Source organism: Belonocnema kinseyi, chromosome 4 (genome assembly GCF_010883055.1).
Source record: "Belonocnema kinseyi isolate 2016_QV_RU_SX_M_011 chromosome 4, B_treatae_v1, whole genome shotgun sequence".
Lineage (NCBI taxonomy): Eukaryota > Metazoa > Arthropoda > Insecta > Hymenoptera > Cynipidae > Belonocnema > Belonocnema kinseyi.
In genome coordinates this window covers 13,162,218-13,168,710 of record NC_046660.1, presented here as the reverse complement: position 1 = coordinate 13,168,710, position 6,493 = coordinate 13,162,218, and positions in this window count along the sequence as shown.

The following is a 6,493-nucleotide window of genomic DNA, read 5'->3' as shown; positions in this document are numbered from 1 at the left end:
AGGATTATATAGATGAGAAAGTTGGAGATCGAGATGCGGATTAGAGGAACGAGGCTCAAGAGGAATTAGAAGAAGAGCATGAACACGATTATGATAATGATCCTGCTGATCAGGTTTATTATAATAAAGACGGGGAGAAGGAGGAGAAAAAAGAAGCTTGAAATGGATCTAGTAAATTAAACTCTTAAGTGACATTAGTATAAAGCTTTATGCAAATTCTAACGATTTTCGTGACTAGCTTTGTGAAAAATGCTTCTTTCTACTTGAAACCAATAAGTTTCTCTCCACGTTTCACTGGATTTTTCAAACATTTCGTACGTGTTATCAAGTTTTCTTACGCAAAACATATTTTATTACCTTTGTGATTTAATTTATGAAGGTTGAAATAAATGATAAGCAAACACTTTTGTTGATTCTGTTAGAAATAAATTCATCAGATAAAAGAAATTCGGATATCCAGAATCTTTTCCCCTCCACTCAGTTGTGAATAATCTATAAGATCAGCCGCTTCTAATAAAATTCTTTCTTTCCAGCATTAGTCTTCGGTTATATATCGTTATATCTGCTCGTACCTAGAAACAATGAAGGTCGTCACTCTATTCCTTGCCTGCGTGGCTTCGCTCAGTTTTAAAGGTATGTGTACCTAACCTAATATAAAAAAAGTGTTATCAATTCTAATCCCTGATTGCACTTAAAATTAAAATTCATAATTTGAACTTTGCAATCAATATTTTCATTATGTATTGTGTCGTCGTCTGACAATCCTATAACATATGGAAACTAAAAAAAATTATGATTAATGCAATGTTTTATTTTAATAATAAGTATTATTTTTAACTTTTATTTCTAAATGTTCCATATGAGATTCACAATACTGTAAACTCACGCAATTTCTTAACTCCTAATCTTGAATTTTTCATTCAAGTGTAACATACAAAATCTACAAATATGAATTTAATTTTTCATTCGATTTACATTTTTATGTAGTACCACTTCATCAGATTAGATTCTGGTAACATATGGAAATAAAAAAAACGTTTAGCGCAATGGTTAAGTTTATTTATATAAACCAATGTAAAATTTTGTTTCTAATCAAATGATATACAATTTCTTATTATAATTTAAATTTAAACATTAAAAAAAAAAATTTCCATGTAGTACCATGTTGCCAGGCACAAATCTTGTAACATATGGAATGAAAAGAATAACGATTAACGCAATGTTTACATTTATTAATTAATACTAATCTTAAACTTGACTTCCAAATATACTTTATAAAATTTACAGTTTAAATTTGTATTTGAAGTTTGTATTCAGTAAATATTTGGTTTAGTGCCACGTTGTTTGATTTGAATCTTATAAAATATTTGCCTCTTCATGGGTATCACAGCAACTTTTCGCTTTGCTAAAAAGAGACAGTACGTTTTTTCTGTGATTCTGCCTCGTGATGGGCGTACGGTGGTGATATAGCGACTTGGCCTGTATAAATCAGTTGCAGTTGTTTCCATGATAACCGGTGCCTGATTTTTCATATAGTCTTTTAATTTTTTATAAATAAATATTACAAAAAAATGGCCATTTTTTCTATTTGACGTTCCCGATGGTCGCGAATTATAGGAAAATTGTTGTAATCCGCAACTTTACATATATTTACATTATAAAAAAATATTCCATCATGGTACAATAAACAACAAAAATTGTTGTTAACAAATTATTCGTTGAAAATTAAAAGGAGTGACACGCAAAAAACGAATTTTTCCGTCGACAAACGCCCAAATAATGCATTTATTTATTAAATTTGTTAAACAAATCATAAGATATATCCACTAATTATGAATTTATCTTAAATTAGCATTAGGCTTTTTTTTATAATATTAACAAGAATTGTGTTAAGAGACATTTTTCATTAAAAGATTGTTTTCGTTCAACACAATTCTTGTTAATATTATAAAAAAAAAGCCTAATGCTAATTTGAGATAAATTCATAATTAGTGGATATATCTTATGATTTGTTTAACAAATTTAATAAATAAATGCATTATTTGGGCGTTTGTCGACGCAAAAATTCGTTTTTTGCGTGTCACTCCTTTTAATTGAAAACTTTACGATTTTTTATTACACCATTGACCCACTTCCCTTTCGGTGTAGGCGTGACTCACTCGGTGGGGGAAGGGGATATTGTGGAACGGATAGAGAGTTTTCAGATTGATCCGGAATTCCCGTGTCATTTATGCAAATAACACGTTCGTTCCGCAACACTGCTCCGACCCAGGTTTCTGATCAATCTCTCTAGCAATCACCCCAAATGAAGATCCTCACAAAATCGTTATATAAGGTTCCCCACTTGGATCCATTCGTAGCCAAGGTCTTTTGTTTCAGGCGTTATTCACTCTACTGACACTCTTTTTTATTAACTATTTGCCACCACACTTTCCAGTCCTGGCATACTTCTCTAGCTTCTTTTATGTTCATGTATTTTTTCATGCAGGCTCTCGTGTTTCTGTGATTTCTTATGTCTCTTCTAACTAGGGTCTCATTCACACATTCTGACCATTCTTTCCGCGGTCTACCTCTGGGCACGCTGCCATTTACCTTACCTTGATACACTTGTTTCGTTAGTCGTTCCTTTGGCATTCTCTCAACATGTCCGAACCATCTTAATCGATTTCTTTCCCATGTGTCTACTAGCGTCTCTTCTGCACCACATTCTTTTAGAATTATCTCGTAACTTACTTTGTATATTAGGGATTTCCCGCTTATTATGCGCATGAATCTCATGTCAATTGCGTTAATTTTACTCTTATCTTTTTCTTAATAAGTCCATGTCTCGCTACCGTATAGTACAGTCGGTACAAATATAGAATTATTTATTGCCATTTTAGCTTTATTTGATATATTTTTACTTCTGATAAGGGGACCTGCTCTACCAATAACCTTCTTACCTTCGTTTATGCGTCCATCTAATTCCTCATCTATCTTCCCGTCCCTAGTAAATAAGCTTCGAAGGTATACGAACTTATCAACTTGTTCAATTCTCTCATCATTTAATAAAATATTGCATAGTGTTTTCTCACTCTTTCCTTCGAACACCATAGTTTTTTTTTATTTGCGTTAATTTTGAGGCCCATGCTCTCCATGGTTGCATCTAGTTTCTTCAACATTCTTTGTCAGTCTTCGACAGACTCTGCCATAATAAACTTATCATCTGCGAACGCTAACCCACGTACCCTTGATGTGTCGAGATCCATACCCTCTTCATCGAAGAGAGCCATTCTCAAACACTTGTCCATAAATAATATAAATAACCATAAAGGCATGACACATCCTTGTCTAACTCCTTGGATAATATCGAAACAGTCACTCCATTTCCCATCCACTCTTACACTCGCTTTGCTACCTGTATATATTGATTTTATAGCTTGTAGGAGCCATCCATTGCCTCCAGACTCTTTCAGGACTTCCCAAAGTTTACTTCTATCTACCTTGTCAAAAGCTTTTTCTAGGTTAACAAATGCACAGAAAACTTTTTTTCTTACTCTCAAACTTTTTTCTGTTATTTGCCTTAAGCTAAATATATAATCTGTACATGATCTTCCTGGCATCAACCCACTTTGGACCTCCCAAATCTTTGCTTCTGTTATTTTAATTACCCTGCGAATAAGTATTTTTGAGTATATTTTATTTACGGTACTTAATAAGCTAATCCCTCTGTAATTATTGCAGTCGCTTTTATCTCCCTTTCTCTTGTATATTGGTACGATAATCGCTTCTTTCAAATCGTCTGGGACGTCTCCCATCTCGACACATAAATTTATCAATTCGCGCAGTCTATGTGGTATGCACTCGCCACCGTGTTTGAGCATTTTAGCGTTAATCCCGTCTACTCCGGCAGCCTTACCGTTTTTCAAGTTCTCAATTATATCCCTAACCTCAGTGACACAGACTTTCTCAATTGGGTTTTCTATCGCATCGTGTTCAACATCGCATTTGTGGTGTCCTAAAGCTTCATCCCCGAATTGTCTCCTCAAATAGTCTCTGAAAACCTCTAGTATTCCGTCTGCATCATATACCATTTCCCCCTACTATTTCTCATGTTGACAAATTCTGTACTTTTGTTTCCTTTCATTTTTTTATAAAGCAATTTCTTGCTTCTTTCAAAGTCGTTTTGTATTTTCATCTCTTCTTCTGCGAAAACTTCAGTAAAATTCATAATTGGTTGATCAATTGTATGTTTTTGTTAAACAAATTCAATTAATAAATGCATTATTCCAACACTCATCGACGCAACAAATCATTTCTTTAATTCGAATCCTTTCAATTGGGAACTTTATGATAATTTCAGCAACGTCCATCACTTTTTGATCAATTGAAAAAAAAAATTTAATCAAGAAATGCATTATTCGGTCATCCGTTGACAAAAAATGTTTTTTTTTCTATGTCAGTTCTTCTAATTTAGAACTTAATGTAAATTTCACCACATTTATAATTAGCTCAACAATTTCATGATTTTTTTTATCAATTTTGATAAACAAATTCATTATTTGAACATTTGTCGATGGAAAATCTCGTTTTTTTAAATGTCAGTCTTTGGAACTGGGAACTTTACGATAATTTTAGTAACATTTATAATTAGTTGATTAATTTGATGTTTTTTGTTAAGCCAAATTTAATTTAAAAATGTATTGTTCGGACATTAATCGACGTGAAAGCTTGTTTTTTTAAAGTCAGTTCTTTTAATTCCAGAAAAAAGTTCTTTTTTTTATTTAGTACTTACGGCTGGGAGCAGAAGAGGGTTTTAATACAAGAAATAACTGAACAGTACATTTAATATTTTTTATAAATTAATTCTATTTATTTATATAAATTCTATAAAATTCGATTAAAAAATTGACGTCGAAAAAAACGAATGTTTCTTACGACAAATGCCTGAATAAGGCATTTTTTTATTAATTTTGTTTATAATATTAAAAAGAATAGTCTTACGAGAAATTTTGTGTAGTAAAATATTGTTTCCATTCAAATTTCTTGCAATATAACTGAAAGAAACGTTAAATTATTAAAAATGTTTGAAAACACATTTTTAACAATTTCGTGATGGGTAAAAAACACCTCGTCACAATTTGAAAAACATGAAGAGTCTTCCTATATATAACAAATAACAAGATTTTTAGGACTTACTTATCTTAATTAGTATTTTATTACGTTTTCATTAAAAATATTTTACACCAGAATTCAAGCCCACAATTTAATCAAAAGAAGAAAAGATTCAGAGTTAGCACTCTTAACAGTTTTAACGTTACCGACTTATACATAAATAAAATGAAATAATCGAATTAGGTTTTTAATATTCGTATGTATTTTTAACATTTCAAATTCATAAATCTTGTTTTCTCTTTTCACAGAAATATCATCAAGTACTTCACCCAAAACAAGGGACTTTCTGAAAAATTTTGGAATGAGTAGTGAACAAGCGACAAACGAGGATAAGCTTGGTAACAATTAAACTTGATAACTCAAGTGCTAAATTATAAACAGTTTATATCATATTACATCACAAGTAAGGTTAAGTACGTCTTACATTTTTAGTTAACACTACGAGTGATGTAAGATATTATTTTTGAAAAATCGATATCTTATGAGCCTATAGAGTTTGAATGAAAACATGCGATTGATGAGGGTCCCATTGTTTGAGCTGTGATTGGTGATTTCGTATGGCGCGAGATTTAAAAGTAGTTCGTGCTGGTGTAAAGTTTGATATATATAGAAGACAAAACTTGATATGTGACGTGAACCGAATAAAGAGGGCTTACTCTAAAATAATCTAAATCGAGAATTTTATCCCTTTTCCGTCAAACCCCTCCCACTACTCATCACTATACCTCCGTGTCTCAGCTTCAGTTCGACTGATCGTCCCGAAAAATCTCACTTTTCAGATTAAGCCCCCTTTTTTCGGCGCGCGTCACTTATATTTTTCTAAAGTGATCTAAATAAGGTGTGAAGCACGGAGAATAGGTACCCAAATAATATGTTGAAGCCATGATCATTAAGTTTGGAAAATATAGACAGAGATCTTAGAGAGAAATTGAAATTATGCAATTGATTACAATTTTATTTCTTTATGCAAAAAATAATTATCAACTGTTTGCGAAAGAACAAACGCACTTCGTTGCCAATCTAATAGAGGAGGGGTTACTTAAACAGTTTGAAAGAATGATGACAAATATGAGAAAATAATTATAAGGGCAGAATGAGTACGTTCTAAAACAGAAATAAGTTGCAGGACATATAGGGGTAAACTTGGGTATGGGTAGTACAAACGAAAAATTGTAAGGGAATGGAGGAGGAAGAAGTAGATAAATTTCAATTTATCATGTGTAACGATTATATCGATTATATACAGTCTGTCAAGTTAAAGCGTGGGTGGCTATACTCGCAGTCGGTAAGGTGTATCGACATGATTTTGGTGTCAAAATATTAAGAAGAGCTCCCTCTT